Genomic DNA, 19256 nt, shown 5'->3' with positions numbered 1-19256 from the left:
TATTTCCACTGCTGCCCTCAAACCATTCTACAAGATTTTTCTTCTCTGTCCTCTTAGGCCAATTTGTTAACTTTTTTGGCCACTTCTGGATATTAATAAAACTGTTATTTTCAAATATTAAAATCAATCTAAAACACCATCTATCCTCAAATTTAGGTTCCTCTCTTTTCTAGTTTGGCATTGCACAATAAATCTACAGATTAGAGTGGGAAAGGGGATAGCCATTTCTTTGCTACTCTGATATCCCATTCTCCATATTCTCACCTCACCCATTATGTTCCTGTGAGAGCACCAAAGTGAGAGAGCCATGTAGGCTGGTTCATTGGTCAGCCATTTTTACCTAAACATTCTGTCCTCCCAGCAGAAAGGTCAGTCAGCATTTCTCACCTGTGCTGTGAAGAAGTGCAGGCTGGGTCTGGGGACATCTCTAAGAGTTTAGATTCTCAAGCTCAATTTGCAAAGAAAGGAAGTAGACCTAATGTAGAGAGAATAATAAATTACATCACAAAAATTACATTATCTATACCATATACACTGACTCTCAATTTTCATCTACAGAGCCATTTTCATTCTTACAACCATGAAATCCTTTTGAGGGAAATCAAAGCCGAGAGAATAAGTGACTAGCTTCATGGCTCCAGGTGAAATGAACCTTCCAGCAGAGCTTATAAAACTTAGTCCCTCTCAAGTTTTGGCTTAAGAGATTTCTTAATCGTTAGCCATCTTCATTGAAGACCTCTAAGTCCTGCCTATGATGATTTTGCTTAGTTATAAATTTCCTGTTATGCCTAACTGAAACATGATATGTGACTGGGTAATACTGCTCTGTCATATTAAACTGCCTTAAGTTTATACTTAATGATATTCAAATGCAAGGACACACACTGTCATACTATGGCTTAGCAACCTGTGTAGACTGATGAAGACTATATACTCCCTTACACCTGGACTGTAGGCCATGGTTTATGAAATGCTCTCTCACACACACATATCATCACACTGACTTGCTAGTAAGGCAGATACTCTCATAGAGAAGTGGGGCAAAGGACTTGAAACGTTCATGTTGATTATTTATTTGTGTTGATGAATGATTGTTTCTGAATTCATACTTTAAGTAGTCTGCTTCAAATTCCATTAGGTTTAACAAGTAAGAGAGATTTCTTCTGCTACTGCCACATTGTCTGTAAGGAGAAATTAATGGAGCTCATTGCATTTTCCAGGTTGGCTAAACTTCTCAAATTCAGGTAGGATATGGGAGAGTAGGTAATCTTTGTAAATAAGAGTTGCTTGGTTACCAATGGCCTATTTTAATAGTTAGGGTAGGGAATGTATATAAGGAGGTTTATAATTCCTACGTCTCAAAATTTAAGTTAAAAATTTGAATTGTGATTTATTTTCTTAAATAGAGCAAAGCTCCTTAGGGACAGTGCCCAGGCAGTGAATGAATACCTGTTGATTGTTTGACAACATCACTTTGTGTTCTATATTTATACTTTTATCAGTGTGCTAACTGATGTACAAAAGGAATTCCCCAACTTGGGTCAGATGCTGAACAATAAAAAGATATAAAGGCAAAAACATGTAGAGCAAAAGGAGTGATCACCATTTAGAAAGACCAGGCTTTTCTCCAAAAATCTTCAAACCAAGTAATTTCTTTCTAGATGGACTTTACCATGAAAGGGGCAATTGTTCCAGCAAACTTGGGTTGATTCAGTGTTTAATAGGCTTAAATTGTAGATTATGGGTGGCCCTTTTATTTTTTTAATGCCAGCTGTAATTCTATAATAAAACTACTTTTATTTATTAAAAACCACATACAAATTGTTAAATAGGAAATCTACCCTCTTTGCTCTTCCCTTGTTTTTCTCATTTCTTTCCAGTGCCTCTGAAATGGTCAATTTGCACATCTGTATATTTGTGAATTTTGGCCATAATCCATAAATTAGAAACAATAATTTGTGTGGGGAATAAGTTTAGGAATTCCCTGAGCCTGCACTGATGGGTTAACAAGGCATAAAGAATTAGAAAGCCATAGGATGTTCACTCCAAGTTTGGGTAAACTAGGTTAGGTAAGTAGGTATAGAGAGGGTGGGGCAAAGGCCCCAGTATAGATAAGGCAGGGCAAATGCCCCAATATAGAACAAAGGTATACAAGGTAAATAAGGTTAGGTATTCAGGGCAGAAACACCCCTCCCCCCCTTTAGTAGTATAGCAGAAAGCTGCTTCCACAGGAAGGAAGGACCAAATTAGGTGAACAGGTTAATAGGGTTATATACATCTGCGGGGCAAAGTTGCCCAAAGCGGAGCTAATTAACAAAAGAAAGGTGCCTTTTTGACCCTTAGGTAGCATGCTCTGTCTTTCTTGTCCCCCTAGACCAGTTTAGGTAAACACAGGTGGTGCCTCACGTCTGCTGTAAACAAACTTCCACCAGGAGTCAGGATTTTGTTTTGTATTAACCCAAACCCTTAACATCATATACCTTCAAAAACCCCTTTCCCTCACGCCCATGAGTTAATATTGTTTCATTGCCTCTTTGTGCACTTCCATCACCATGTTTGTAAGCCTTCTGATCCTAATAAAAACGGAGCAAGTACCCTTAATCAGGGCTCTTGTCTTCTCCTGGACATTAGGAGAAGAAAAATCTGTCATATTTTTAATCCTGCGTCCCGCTTTCTTGCTGGACAAGAAAGAACTCCAGACCCAGAGTATATGACAAATTTGTGGCCATATTTGTAAACAATTCCTTGGACCAGGTTATGGTGATCATCTCTATTTTGAATGCAGGCATTGCCCCTTATTTGTCTTTAGCTCCTGGAGCACACAGTAGGTATATAGTAAATGCTTGGAAAAATGAGTACATATGAAGGGAGTAGAGAGGGAAGGTTAGAGCTTGTATCCATTAGCCTAATATTGGTGGCTATCTTCAGTGTAGCAGAGAAACATTTCTAAGGGCAAGAGAAAAACTCTGCAAGATGTCCATGAAACAAACCATTGTGGCTACAACACCTTCTGTGCTATCCCCTCCCTACTCCTTTTATAATCTTTATCATTTATATATTTTTTTTTCATCAACACTTTACTTAAAAATATTTACAAAGAAGCAAAACCAATCCTGATATAAATCACAAAACTCAATGCCTACAGGGGATGGAAATTGACTGGGATCTTCTAGGGAGATGTAAGTATTCTACATCTCAATGTGATTATATATATATATATATATATATATATATATATATATATATATATATATATATGTTAAAGCATTGAAATATATGCCTAAGAACTGTGCTGATTAAAGTATGTAACTTTTTCCTTAATTAAAAATATATTTAAACAAAAGAAATAGACCAGGTAACTTAAATACATTCACAATTAAAACAAAAATTGTGTTATTAACTTCTAGATAGATACTATTCCTTATAGAAGGCTCTACGCCTAAAGCTGTTCCCTTTTTAAAAGAGAAAAAAAGTATAAAAAACACTAGCAGCTATATCTCTCCCTCTCCCCTTCCCCTTTGTTTCTTTCCTTTTTTCAAAAAAAAATATTTATTAGCATTTTTCTTTCTGTTGTTCAATAGCCATGAGTTGAGTCTGACAAGGAAGGCTGAGGGCCTATGCAGAAGAAGCCAAACATAGCATGGGGCAGGTGTATTTGCAAAGAGGGTGGTGGCCCAGCAGTATCAGAAAATTGGCTACCTCCAGGGAGATTGAGCAAATAAATAAATACATCAAGAACAATAAGAGTCAGGCTTCTCACTATTGGATAAAAAGCTACAAATACAGAAAAAGATAAAGCTAGAATAAATGCAGCTGCCATTGGGTTGGAATTGGATGTACCAGAGTGAGCTAAGTTTCCATTACAGATAAAGAAATAAATATAGATGTAAACATGTGGTTAGTTCCTAGCTATCTGCTGGAAAGGCTTGGGAGCAGTGGCATCTTAGTAGTAACGAATACCTCATGCTCTTGGTGTCAAATGCTAAATGAACCAGGGCTCTTTGAAGAAATGACTAAATCCAGGGCTGGGGCTGGAAAAGAACACGATGAACCTGAATCATCTTTGGTAACAGAAAGTAAGGAAATGCTCAAAGAAGGATAGGGGCATGTCAAAAGAACACAGAAGTAAACTTGAGGGGGCTCTAACTGGCCAAATAAAGGACAATTGGAGCCTTTAAAGAATGATATAACAAACTGTAACTCATTGATTTAACTAGTACTCCACTGATATAAATAAATGAATGACTAAATAGATGGATAGAAGAGAAAGTTCCTCCATAGAGTGGAAAGCCTTCAATGAAATGTAGAAGGAATAATGGTTTTTAGAAAATTACCATTTGGCAAAAGGCATAGTAATAATTAGCCCAGGCAAGAAATTTCAGTGGATACTAAAACAGGTAGGTGAAAATGAGACAAGGAATGAAAATTTTACATGGTTTCAAAGAATACTCTTACAAAGTACTTGTTAGTTACAGATGGAACAAAAAGTAGATAAACCTGGTCTTGATAAAGTGGTCAAAATGAACACTAGTAATGGAACAAATAGCCATAATGTGCAACTGATAAAATATAATGAAGAGACTACAGTGAGACAGTCTGGCCAAAAATACACAACGGGTATAATAATGGTTATATATCCAATAATGAAGAAACACTGGATGAATCTATACTGCAAGACATTCTAAAAAAAAACAACCGGCCTGTCTTCAAAAGTGCCAAGATCATGCAGGCTAAGTCAAGTATGGATGCAAGAGGAGGACACTCTCTGAATTCTGTTTATAGATGTCAGGGAAGGCTAATCAAAGGAGATGACTCACAAGTGGTCTTGTAAATATTGCCGTATAAACTAGAGAGGAAGTCATTTTAGGCAAGGGGATAGCATTTTCAAATTGCAGGGTCCTGGGTACTTGTAGTGAGCTGGGTATATCTGGAGCCTAGAGATGGTAGAAGCAGCCAGGGTAATGAGGTGAGGCCAAATTATAAAGGGCCATTTTCTTTGCTTTCTTTTGCAGAGTATTATATACATATACAGTTTGAGAAACTGAAAAAAATGATCTGAGTTAATGTATTAGTCCAGGTCTTCTGAGAAACAGGTGCGAAGACAGGATTAAATGTACAAGTTTATTAAGAGAAATGCCTGCATGAAAGGGAACTGGGAGGAAGCTGAAATCTGGGAGAGTCATTTGGCTGTGACATACATCTGATGCTGAGTGAAGGAAAGGTAAGGAAAGTTGGTGGGAAGGTTCAGTAAAACCATTTATGAGTCCTTGAGCCAAAGCATTCCCCTGTTTCCCAGGAACAAGACTGCATTACTATCCTACCTCACTCAGTTACTGGTGAGAAGCAGCCCACAGTAGGCACAGCCTCAGTGCAAACACAGGGAGAAACTTCATAGTGCAGCAGCTTGGATCCTTAGTCAATTAGGCTCCCTCTTGTAGAAGAAAGCAATATACATTCTCATGTACAAAACTCAAAAACATTTGATGATTATGAAAGGATTTAATTGACAGAAGAGGTGAAGGATATTCCAGGGAGAGGTGTGAAAAACCTTCAACTCAAGCATTTAGTACTTCACCTTTGTTGTTTTTAAATTATCAGTTGGCTTTTATTTACAAAGGAATCAGGCACTTTTGAGCCATGAGCCATGAGCACACTTATCAATCTGCAGTTAATAAACATGGACATCTAATCCTGGAGAGCCTACCAACTTGCTTTGGCTTCTTAATGTAGTTAAAATTTCTGTTTTTATTTGGTCCATCTGTGGAGGAGGCTAACTTAAATATCACATAACTGTCTTTTTCTGGAATTACTTTGATCCATCATGGTAACACAAGTTGTTTTACACTGAACAGAAGCTGTTTAGTAATTACATATGTGTTTCACTAATAAAATAGGGAAATACATTTTATTTATACTTAGTAGAAAAGCACATTTTTCCCCCTTAAACACTAGGTTCATGTGGTAGAGAAAAGCTGGTAAAAAGGAATAGCAAAAGGGATCCTCAGTTTTGTGAAGGTTGGGAACAATTGAAATTACTGATCTTGTTGAGGTCCTATTGAGTCTGAAAAGAGTATGAATTCATAACACAATTTCAAGTTGTTTTAGTCTATTCTTAATTGCAAATTTTCTAAACCCTATTAAAGAAAGGAAATGGTCTTTCTAGACTCATTTTATCAGGTCTGGAGTCCCCTCATTCTTTATCAAGGGCCTGAAAAGTTCTCCAAATTGCATAAGTAACAACTATAAAATATGACTCACTGCATTTTTTTCACTGAGTAATGCAATTAACACTGCAATACTGTAGCCACTATTTTGAAAAAAATCTTATTAACATTTATTAACTGCTAGCAGAGAGATTTTTTTTAACCCTAAGAAAAGATTCAAGATGTCCATTATAGCTTTTAACAAACTTAACAATGTGCCCTTTCCTCAAAGTATGATTTGTCTGTTCCAAATGATGCCATTTAAAAACACAACGAATATTTTATCAGGTAAAAAAAAAATGGTGGCTAGAATAGTTTGGAGGATTTTTTTTTAATTTAATGGCAAGAAAATTATTCCAAAAATGAAATGCATACAAGAAATAGCTTAACTGGGGAATCATGCTGAAGATGTGTCTGTAAAACAGCTACATATATATGTATATGTATACTCTAGCTTATATATGAGCTATAATTTTGACATTTGGTCTTCAAGATTATTCAGTTAAATGTCCTATAGTACCTGAATAAGATAGCAATATTTTATGAGCGATGAAGAGGTTGAGGAAGGAAGATTCCCACTCCCTCTTTTTTTTTTTTTTTAAATAATGATTTGCTTTAAATATCTTTCTCTATAACCATCATTCCTGGCTTAATATATGCTGTGGTTGTTTCCTGGCCAGGAATGCATCAATTTACCTACAGTATAAACTCGTCTTTTAATGCTGATCAACCCTGGTGTAGTCAGCCTGAAGCAATTTTTAGAGAGGTTGCTAGTATGAATTAGTTTGATTTTGGATGTGGCTACAAAGATCTGTTTTGGTTATTTTATTTTTAAAGCTGTTTTGGAAGTCGTACCAAATGCATTGGCCCTTTAGAGAACAGGATTGACAAGATGCAGCTTCCTCCTGATCAGGGCCACTGCACAACATGGTTTCAGGGGGCATGACTTGCATCTCTTCCCACGTGAGATGCAGTACAATAGAAGAAAATAAACTGTTCGTTTCTTCGCAGATAGTTATGGGAGAAAGTATTCTTAAAAAGGTAAAAAACTGATCACTGCTATAACAAAGCCGGGTATACAGAAAGATTGACATTTATTCTGGGCTTAATACCTTCCTGTCCAGTATGAAAGCCACTACACACTCGTAGCTACTGAGTTATTGAAATGTAGCTAGTCCAAACTGAGATGTGCTCTAAGTGTAAAATACATACCAGATTTCAAAGACTCAGTACAAAAGAAGGAATATAAGATATCTTGTTACTTTTGTATATTGATTACATGTTGGAATATATTGGATGCATTCATTTAAATAGATTATGCTATTAAAATTGATTTGAACTGTTTCATTTTACTTTTCTCAATGTGACTTCTCAAAATTAAAAATTACAGTGTGGCTTGATTTGGTGGCTTGCATTGTATTTCCATTAGACAGCACTCATCTGGAATATTTGATCTACTCAGGTTTTTGGAAAGAATTTTATCTCTTCTATTCATTGTGCCCAGTCAAAACTGTTACAGGAGCTCAGATTAGCCTTGGGACACTGCCGAAGTGGGTGATACCAAGATTGGGATCCTGGAAAACAACATATGGAGCTTGAAGTATCTAGGACTGAAGAGACCAGGTGAACCTGAATGGTAGAAATTGTCAGCCTTGATCCTTAGATGTTTCACAGGGTCAGATTTGGAAATGCGATGAACTGAGATGTTTTTCTAGTGCTAGAGTTACTGGACTTGAGCCCATCATAGACATGAGGGCTTTATAACCACTCAATATTACACAAAATTAGTCTGTGTGTACCTGTTTATTTAAAGAGACTCTGGGGTGCCTGGGTGGCTCAGTCAGTTAAGTGTTAAGCATACGACTTCAGCTCAGATCATGATCTCACGGTTTGGGAGTTTGAACCCCACACAGGGCTCTGTGCTGACATCTCAGAGCCTGGAGCCTGCTTCACATTCTGTCTCCCTCTCTCTCTGCCCCTCTCCCGCTTGTACTCTCTCTCTCTCAAAAATAAATAAACATTAAAAATAAATAAAAATAAAGAGGCTGTAATTTTAAGAAGATTCTCATAGGAGGCCATGGCTTCAAAAATATTAAGGATCCTAATTCTACTTTTCAACAGAATTATTTATTTTTGCATTAAGTTGTATGAATTCTTTATATATTTTGTATATTAATGCCTTACCAGGTGTATCATTTGCAAATATCTTTTCCCATTCAGTAGGCTACCTTTTCATTTTGTTAACGATTTCTTTAACTGTGCAAAAGTTTTTTATTTTGGTGTAATCCCAATAGTTTATTTTTGCTTTTGTTCCCCTTACCTGAGGACATATATATAGAACAATGTTGTTAAGGCCAATGTCAAAGAGATTACTTATGTTCTCATCTAGGAGTTTCATGTCTCACATTTAGGTCTTATTCCATGTTGAGTTTATTTTTTATGCATGGTATAAGACAGTGGTCTGGTTTTTCCTGTCTTATAATTCTTTGTTATAGATTAATTGACCATAAAAGCATGGATTTATTTTGGCTTTCTATTCTGTTCCATTGATCTGTGTGTCTATTTTTGTGCCAGTACCATACTGTTTTGATTATAGTAGCTTTGTACTTTAGTTTGATATCTAAGATTGTGACACTTCCACTTTGTTCTTCTTTCTTAAGATTGCAGGATCTTTTGGGGTTCCATAAATATTTTAGGATTACTTGTCCTAGTTGTGTGAAAAATACTATTGGTAGATTGATAGGGATTGCACTGAATCTATAGATTGCTTTGGGTACTATGGACATTTTAACAATATTGGTTCTTCCAATCCATGGTCATGGAATTTCTTTACATTTGCTTGTATTGTCTTCATTTTCGTTCATCAATGTTTTATAGTTTTCATGATATAGGTACAAGTCTTTCACCTCCTTGGTTAAGTTTATTCTTAGATATTCTGAATAGACATTTTCCCAAGGAAGACATACAGATGGCTACCAGCCACATGAAAAGATGTTCAACATCACTTATCATCAGGGAAATACAAAATCAAAACCACAATTAAATATCACTGTCAGAATGGCTAGAATAACACACACACGCGCGTGTGTTGGCAAGGATGTGGAGAATAAGGAACACTTGTGCACTATTGGTGGGAATCTAAATTGGTGCAGCCACTGTGAAAACCAGTTTGAAGGTTTCTTAAAAAATTAAAAATAGATTACCATATGATCCAGTAATCCACTACTGGGTATGTATCCAAAGAAAATGAAAACACTAATTCAAAAAAGATATATGCATTCCTATGTTTACTGCAGCATTATTTACAATAGCCTAGATAAGGAAGTAACTCAATTGTCCATCAATAGATAAAGAAGATGTGGTACATTATACACAATGGAATATCAATCAGCCATAAAAAAGAATGAGATCCTGCCATTTGCAACAACATGGGTGGAACTCAAAGATATGATGATAAGTGAAATAAGCCAGGTGGAGAAAACAAATACCATATAATTTCACTTATATACTGAATCTTAAAAACAAGACAAATGAACAAACAATAAGCAGAAATAGACTCATATATACAGAGAACAAACTTGTGGTTGCCAGGGGAGAGGGGGGTGAGGAGATGGACAAAATGGGTAAAAGGGAGTGGGAGGTACAGGATTCCAGTTATGGGATGAATAAGTCATGGGGATGAAAGGTATAGTATAGATAACATAGTCAAGAATATAGTAATAGTGTTGTATGGTGACAGAAGACAGCTATACTTGTGATGAGCATAGCATAGAGTTGTTGAAATCATCCACTATGCTGTACACCTAAAACTCATATGAACTCATATGAAAAACTCAAATGAATGAAACTCTAGAATGAAATGGCTCATTTAGATAGGATACTTCACAATTATTGTAAGGTAGTCATCCGTGTCTATGACTAGTAGCCTTCTTAATAATGTGAACATGTGTATACACACATCATGAAAATGAAAGTGCATGGAGCTCAGTGAACAAGAATCACCAGCAATAAGTATAAGATGGGAAGGCTATCAATGGCATTAAAAGGAAAGACACCTGGTGTTGATTATGTCCCAGGACACTACTGATGATTCAGCATAAAATTCCTGTAGCTCTTACACTTAAAGGTTAAGTTATAAATCCAGCTCTGCTTGAAAGAATAAAACATCATTCACTTATTCATTCCTTTGTGTTCTCAATAGTTTAACCTCTATTACAGAATTTAACCCATTATATTCTAACTTCTCATAATTTGCATGTCTGTGTCTCAATTTATAATGTGGCTCTTCATGAACAACAGGCACAACTTTTCTTTTCACTCTTTTGCCCTCAGCACCTAACAAGTGGATGCTCAGTAGATGTTGAGTAAAATAAGTTAATGGTTGTTGCCTGACTTCTACACATCTGAGAATAAAAGATGATTTATGAAACAAATACAGCTTTAAAGATTAAAACTTAATGGAGGGCTAAATAAAAGGCTAGAGCTGTGTAGTTTTAGCCAAATCAACGAGATTCAGCATTTGATCTCGTTCAACATCCAAAATTGAGCTAACCTGTAGAAAGACTGCACACAGATTGTGGCTGCGATACACTTTTCCCAGGCCCAAATAGTGCTGATTCATTCACCACAGTTTGTTTGCAAGTGAAGGAAACAAGCTTTTAAGTTAGAGAAATATAAGCAGTCTTAGATCTGGGAGTCATCAGGAAATGTTTGATATTTTAAAGAACTGACTGAAAGTTAAACAGGTTAATGTGACATTTCAAAGGGATTTTGAAATTCAATAGCTTTCTCTAGCAGCTGATGTTTATTCTCTGGCTGTAAGGCAAATGTTGAATTTCTTCAAAGGAACAATGATAGATTCTAGGATAGCTAGATAGGTTCAACGTTCACTATAGGTTTTGCTTTTTGTCTTCTCTGTGACCCCTCCCCATCATGAAAAATATATATGTATGTACACAACAGGAAATGGGAAAACCATCTGGCTGACTTTAAAACATGGTTTTATTCTTCATCATCAAAGGGTTTCTGTGTGAAAATAAATTTATGGATAAAGAAGCAGATATGGTGCCATTAAAAAGAGAAAAGCAGAATCATAAAGAATATATGTAAATTTGGAAAGAGGACATAGTCATTTTTTCCCTTACCATACCAGCACTGTGCAGGAATGTAAGATGTTATCACTTAAATGAAAGTTCCATGGGTTGGACAGTCTCTTTCAGATGGACATATTCAAATTTAGTTAGAAAGACTAATGACAAAGCCATGTGATATCTAGTTAGGTAAGTTTGAGGAACTTATTTTATTGCTTAGAACCTGGATATGTATTGTACAATTGTGCATGTAAAATAATTTCGTAAGTGTTCATTAATATGAAGATCACATTAAGTGATTCAGTAAATTAGGAAAGCTAAAGAACACATTTTAAGGAATTATTAAACATTCAGGTAAAATAATTCTTAAGCATCATCTATTCCAAACCTATACTGGTGTAATCGTAAATAACAGAAATTCAACCTGAAGTGATTGTCTTTAAAAAAAAAAAAAAAAAAGTGATAGGAGGAAGGAAGGAATATAGTGGCTTATAGAGTCCAAGAATGAGCTACACAGCAAAATCATGGAAAAGGCATGGATACAGATGGGTTTCCAGAAAAACTGAGATCTGGAGTGAGAATGCTCCCAGGAGTAGCTCTCCAACTTCTATCTCTTTATTGTCTCTGCAAGTCACACTCTTTTTTTACATGGTGGGATGTGTACTCCTAAGAGTTCTTCAGTTTTACATCTTTCAGACATGGAGGAGGGATCAAGAGATTTCTTTTTTCACATTAAATCAAACAATTTTAAGAAAATAATGCATTATTGGTCTAGATTAGGTCAATCACTTGTAGTCAGGATTAATCTAGTTTGCATCAGAATCCTCCCCTGGACCAATCAATTATTGTGACAAGAGTGGAGCAAGAGATTTGGGGAGGGGAAGCCATCATGGAATAACACAACAGATTGCAAAGAAGTCATGTAGATGAGAGTCAGCTCTAGAAGAGGTGGAGGGTACAATGGAATGTCTCATACAAATTCTGTCGTTTTACAGGTAAGCAAGCAAAGAGATGAATTGGTTTGTTGTAGCTTATATGACAAACTAGCAAAATAGCCAGAACTCAATAAATGAAAATAAAAAGATAAATGTTGATTGCTTTGGCCATAAACTGATAAAGTGTTGTATATACATATTTATGTTTAATACAATCACCTTATAAAATAGGTATTAACATCCTCATTTTTCAGATGAGAAAACTGAGGTCCAATGATTAAGTAAATTTTCTAAGGCTACACTGCTACTTGGTGTCTCAGCCCAGATTTATACAAAGGTCTGTCAGATTCCAAAACCTGTGCTCTTTAAAAATAATAATACTGACGATGAGATTGTTTTTATAAAGCATGTAAGTGCTCATTATAAATAGTTACACTGTGCTATGTTTAACACAGAATGAATAAACACCCCACATTCCTCCACCTAGAATTTAACATCATTAACAAAGAATATCTTCAATATATCACTAAGAAGAGTAAATAGATCAGCAATGCTTTTTTGTGTGTGTGTTTGTTTTGTTTTGTTTTTGCAAAAGGGACCCATCATGATGTATCTTATTTTTAAAATAAAAACAGAACATTTAATTTTACTTGAATTTAACTGGAAAGAAATTAGAGAGTGAAGAACTGCTGAATCTCTATTTTTTTTTAACTATAAAAAACCCTTGTTTTTTGGGGTGCCTGGGTGGCTCAGTCGGTTAAGCGTCCGACTTCGGCTCAGGTCATGATCTCGCGGTCCGTGAGTTCAAGCCCCGCGTCGGGCTCTGTGCTGACCGCTCAGAGCCTGGAGCCTGTTTCAGATTCTGTGTCTCCCTCTCTCTCTGACCCTCCCCCGTTCATGCTCTGTCTCTCTCTGTCTCAAAAATAAATAAACGTTAAAAAAAAATAAAAAAAAAACCGTTTTTTTACAGAAACAAGTTACAATTATGTAATGTACAAAATATGTAATGTACAAAAATGTACAAATTAATGTACAAAAAGGTTGGAATATTTTTAAGAAACTATGTTTCAAATTTTCACAGTATTGAGTCCTTGCTCTAAAAATAAGGAAATTGGTGCACTATACTTCCCTGTATCTTGACCTCTTAACCTTATAATTTTGGTGAGTTCTGTTAATTTTCAAGACTTATGCTTGTATTCTGTTCTGTAGCCATAATTCCCACAGTTATTTACTCTTAGTTCTGTATTACATGGATTCCGAGCTTATCATGGTACCCTTTACCAAACTTCTCCCTTACTGGTTTTTTGTTTTTGTTTTTCTTATCTTGGTTTGCTTTATTTCATCATCAATAGTTACCTTTCCCTAAGAATAGTTCATGTGAGCCATATTCCTAGAGAATGCCTGTTGCCTTTGATTTTGATTTCTAGTACGTTTTAGATGCTGTTTCTAGAAAGTTTTGAGCCTTCTTGAATTTGTAGCTTGGTGTATTTCATTAGCTTTGGAACATTCTCAGCCATTTTCTCTTCTTCCTCTTTTCTCAATATTCCAATCACACATGAATTAGACCTCTTATTGTAACTGCTAAGTTACTCATATTTTTGTGTTCCTTATCTTTTGTCTCTCCATGCATTATTCTGAATATTCCCCTTTGAAATATCTTCCAGTTCATGATTTATCTTTAGCTGGGTACAATTTGCTCTTTAATTAATCCACTAAGTTCTTAAGTTTGAATACTACATCTTTCAGTTGTATATTTTCAGTTGCTTTATTCTCTATAGTTTTTAGTTCTATTTCCTTGAACATATTTATAGCATTTGTCTACATACCCTATGAGTATTTTTAAATTATCTATATTCTTCTCCTTCTTTTAAAAATTGTCTTGTCTCTTCATGACTGGTTATTTTTCTGATTCAGTAATAGACAATAAATACGAAACATAACAAATTGTGTGCAAGAATTCTGCACCCTGCCCTCCCCACCCCCAAAGAGTATTTAAAATTGCTTTGGTCAAACAGGTAGGGACTCTAGCATCTAGGATCAGTTTAGTCCAATTTCAAGGACTAAGATGATTTGAAACTGAGTTTCAGTTCTTTCAAGGTCCAATTGACTTCCAGTTCACCTGTACTCCATAAAAGATTGTCAAAAGTTGGGTTTTCCTTCTCACTTGCCTTCTCTGGAATTAATTGGCAATTGGCAGTTACAAATGCTAGGGTTTCCTTCTTCCAGATATTCTTCACTGCCTTATTAGCTTTTTATGTTTTCAAATAGACATTAAAAAAAAAACACATTGTTTTTCTAGATTTTCTAATTGTTCTTACTGGGATGTTTGGTCCAAGTTATTGTCTGCCATTACCAAAGCTGAAGTCCTGATTAGTATATACTTTAATTTGATGTCAATTTTAGCATCCAGGAAGACTCCATTCTCTGTTCCTTCCACTGCTTGTTATCTTGGCAACATACCCATCTTTCATCTGCTTCACAGATGATTATGGAGTGATTTCATAGCAGTGCCTTCACTAAATGTAGTTCTTCACTTGGTATACCTACACCATGAGAACAAATCACATGAGACATGGTCTGGCTAGATTGGACAAAGGAAGAAAATCTGGTGAAAGAATTAGAGTGTGAGAGAAATAAAACTACAGAAGGGGTGATTTTGGAGAATGCAACGGAGAACAGGTTTTTATGGAAGGATAGACCAATATTATCAAACACTGGAGAGATAACGTACCACAAGAAGAAGATTACAAGATTGGGTCTTGTAATTAAGAGGTGACCATTGTGCTTACTCTAGCAGCTCATTCACTAAAATTCAAATGACACCAACAAGAGTACCATGGCCCCTGTGCAAGGATGACAGGCACATTTGTGAAATGTTCCATTAAAAAATTAAGGTCACCATTAATCATTAAGAGAACAGTTTCTATAGATAGTGTACTAGATTGGATAAATAAAAGACAGGAGAGGAGTTGGAGGTAGTGTAGACTTTAAGAAGTCAAGTTATGAAAGAAAACAGAATGATGGGTGTGGTATTTTGGTAAGGAAGACAGAGTCAAGGAGAGATTTTAGTCCTTGTTTGCTTTTCACCTAGGCACTTTTGAGTATGTTTGGCAGCAGAGAACAGATTAAAGCCTGGAGGGACAAGCAAAATTAATTGAACTAAATCCCAGAGAAAATAAAAAGAAAAGGAGCGAGGCTAATCTCTCCACTGAGATATAGGAGTACAAAATAGAGATAAAGGACAAGATTTCTAAATACTGAGATGAAGATAAAGAGGTGGGAATTACATGGATTCAGTTCTGTAGTATCTATTTCTATGGTGTTGTAAAAAAGGTCATCAACTCATTCTAAGTGTAAATAGTTCTCTTACCTTTCACTGACTATTTTCCCTTTAATATCTACAACACACATATTTAGTCCTTCTCATTGGCTTTGGAGCCCTTTGGTATCCTTTCATTGCCTTTAGTGTGAAGAAGTAGGAAACTTTTTTAATACTCCCAAAGCAATCTTTTCTTACTTCACAAAGTACTCATTTCCTTTACCTCCCTCAAAATGTATTCTGAAAAATCTTAATATAAGGACCATGTAGGTTGGCTACTTACTGATATGTAAGTGTAGGAGGACAAATACTTTCTCCAACCTAAATGAATGTCAAATAACCTTAGCAACTAGTTCTTTTTTTCTTATTTTGTTTTCTTATAAATGGAAACTCCACGTGAAAAATGACTGTGTTTTATAGGCCCTGTCAATGTGTTGCAAACATTGGGGGCATTACATAAATAATAAATGGGGATAAAGCTTCCAAATAATAAAACTGACTATAACCCAGTCAATTGCTGCTAGTAATGTAGATACTGAACTTAAAATTACAAAGAATAAAGCACACACATCCTTAATCATGATGTCCAGAAATGTGAGTTACATTTTGGTAATTATAACTTTCAGTTAATTCATAAATATTTATTGAGTGTTTTCTATTTGACTCATAGCAACTGATGAGAAATTATCCTCAATATTATCCTCATCTTAAGGTGAAATAAATGAGGATTCAGGAGATTAAAGAGCATGCCCAAGTTTGTATATTCAGCTAATATATGCAGACCTTGAATTCAAACTTGTTTTTCTGAATCCAAAGCCAATAGTGTTACTTACAATGCTATACAGCTTCCTCCCCAGTCTAGCACTTATAATTATGAGTTGGATGATAATATTTTTCCTTGTGAGAGAATAAGAAATTAGAATATTTGATTGTTTATTGTAACAAATTCTAACCCTGTGCAAGGCAGACAAGTATATTGCCCAAAGTATAAGGATGGATTTTAATGGATAGATGCAATTATTCAAGAATGAGAAATGGAAAATGTCCTGTCATTTGATTTCACCTTTGTTTTTTAGTGCCTGGGCAATGATATATTTAATGAGGCATGTACTAAGGGGCACCTGGGTTGCTCAGTCAGTTAAGCGTCAGACTTCAGCTCAGGTCATGATCTCATGGTTCGTGAGTTCAAGCCCCATGTCGGGCTCTGTGCTGACAGCTCAGAGCCTGGAGCCTGCTTCTGATTCTGTGTCTCCCTCTTTCTCTGTCCCTCCTCTGCTCACACTCTCTCAAAAATAAATAAACATCGAAAAAAAATTTTAATAGGACATATGCTAATGTAGAAAACTTGTTCAATATTTAAGGTAAAGAACTGTTTAAGGAGATGTGACATTACCAAAGAGGCAAACTTCTACTGTGCATATCAGAGTATTAAATTTTATTCTTTATTTTATTGTCCAACAATTTTGGTAGAATATATAAGAAAAGAATGAGGTTGACAAAAGTCTACGAAGAATTTTTAAGGTCCATCTAAATAACAGGCATTATGACTATCACCACTGCATCTTAAGTAATTAATTCTATTGAACTTTTTAATGCTTTGGGAAATCTATGCTGTAACTAGACTTATAAAAAATAATTTATATATATTTAAACTTTCTCTTAGTATTCCCACAGATCATGCTGTGTGTTACCAAACATTAGCTGGAAATAGTAGCTATAAACAGATGAAATTTGAGAAAATAATATAAAAATAGTTATGCTTGTTATACAATCCAGCCTCTTTAGAATATGATGCTGATTTTTATAAATCATGCTTCATTCAACATCGAACATATGGCATTGTGGTTCTGAGAAAAATATATCTCTGATTAAGATTTCTATCACTAAATTTATATTTACGAAGCACTTCACAAAATTCCCTTCTATTCTTTATTGCTTACCGCTTTCTATTAAAGAATGTTACTTACACACACACACACACACACACACACACAAATCTACTAGATTAAGGCAGCAATCACAAAAACTCAGTAGAAAAGTAGCTTAATTAAAATTATACAATTTTGACCATAAGCAATTTTTAGTTAATTTTTAGTCATTACAGAAATCCTAACATGTAGGGCTTAGTTTGTGAGAGTACATGCTAATATTGTCTAATATTTCTTTATCTACAGTAAATATGAAACATAATGCCACCATAGTTGGTATAAGAAATTCACATACCAATGTGAACAGAAACGGGAAAGGGAAAGAGCTTAAAAACAAGACCAAGTCAAAAGCTTCCATGTTTAATGTTATCCTCTTGCTCTATAAGTAAAGCAAATTCCTTTAGGCCAGGGTCTGAGAGGGAGCTGTCTTGCCATCTGTTAGAGTAAAGTAAATATTCTATACACATTTGAAAATGGCCCTAAATAAATCTAAAATTAAAAGTTTTGAAAGAATAAAATAAAAAAGAATATCTGATAAGGGACTAATATCTAAAATATAAATATATAAAATATATTTAGATATCTAAAATATCTAAAATATCTAAAATATAAAGAACTTACACAATTTAACACCAAAACAAGCAATCCAATTAAGAAGGGGGCAGAGGACCTGAATACACATTTTCCAAAGAAGATACATGGATGGCCAATAGACACAAGAAAAAATGCTCCACATCACTAATCATTAGGGAAATGCAAATCAAAATCACCATGAGCTATCACCTTATACCTGTCAGAATGTCTAGTGTCAAAAAGACAAGAAATAACTGTTGGTAAGGATGTGGAGAAAAAAAAACAACCCATGAACAGCTGGTGGGAATGTAAATTGGTATAAACACTATGGTAAATAGTATGGAGTTTCTTCAAAAAATTAAAATAGAAATGCCACACAACCCAGTAATTCCACGACTGGGTATTTACCCCCTCAAAATGAAAAGACTAACTCAAGATGATATATATGCACACCTATGTTTATAGCAGCATTATTCACAATAGCCAAGTTATGGAAGCAACCAAAGAAAGTGTCCATCAATACATAAATGGATAAAGAAGATATGATATATACATACAATGGAATATTACTCAGCCATGAATAAGTGAAATGTTGCCATTTCTGAAAATATGGTTGGAATTAGAGGGTATTATTCTAAGTGAAATAAGCCAGACAAAGACAAATAACATATAATTTTGCTTTTATGTGGAATCCAAAAACCAACCAAAGAACAACCAAAGCAACAACAAATGCAGAAACAGAATCATAAATACAGACAACAAATTAGGTGACTTCCAGAGGGTAGGCAATTAAGGTAAAGGGAATTAAGAGGTACAGACTTAAAGTTATAAAATAAGTAAATCACAGGAATGAAAAGTATAGTGTAGGAAATATAGTCCATAATATTACAATAGTGTTGTAAGGTGACAGATAGTAACTATACTTACTGTGGTGAGCAAGCATAATGTATAGAATTGCTGAATCACTATGTGGTAAACCTGAAATTAATATAACATTTATGTTAACTATACTTCAATTAAAAAAAATAAAAGAAATATCACCTTAAATTTATTAATTTAATGGATAATACAGTGTAAAATAAAACTATAAAAAAGAAGTGAGAATTGTTTTGATTTCTTCCTAAATAGCTTAAAAAAATTATTTATTTAAGTAATCTCTGCTGCACCCAATGTGAGGCTCAAACTCACAACCCCAAGATCAACAATCA

At 35.0% G+C, this 19256-nt stretch overlaps 1 protein-coding gene and 1 non-coding gene across 2 annotated transcripts in view; one reads left to right on the top strand and one right to left on the bottom strand.

The window, feature by feature from the left end:
- The window catches only part of METTL15 (methyltransferase like 15), a 248811-nt gene that overhangs the window by 35775 nt on the left and 193780 nt on the right, over positions 1–19256 (bottom strand). The window lies entirely within an intron of this gene.
- LOC122201505 lies at positions 15010–15116 on the top strand. The gene has a single exon (XR_006194210.1). It is a non-coding gene; the product is annotated as a U6 spliceosomal RNA (small nuclear RNA).

This window comes from Panthera leo, chromosome D1 (assembly GCF_018350215.1).
Source record: "Panthera leo isolate Ple1 chromosome D1, P.leo_Ple1_pat1.1, whole genome shotgun sequence".
Lineage (NCBI taxonomy): Eukaryota > Metazoa > Chordata > Mammalia > Carnivora > Felidae > Panthera > Panthera leo.
Note: the sequence above shows the minus strand (reverse complement) of the source record. Positions and strands in the feature narration are given on the sequence as shown.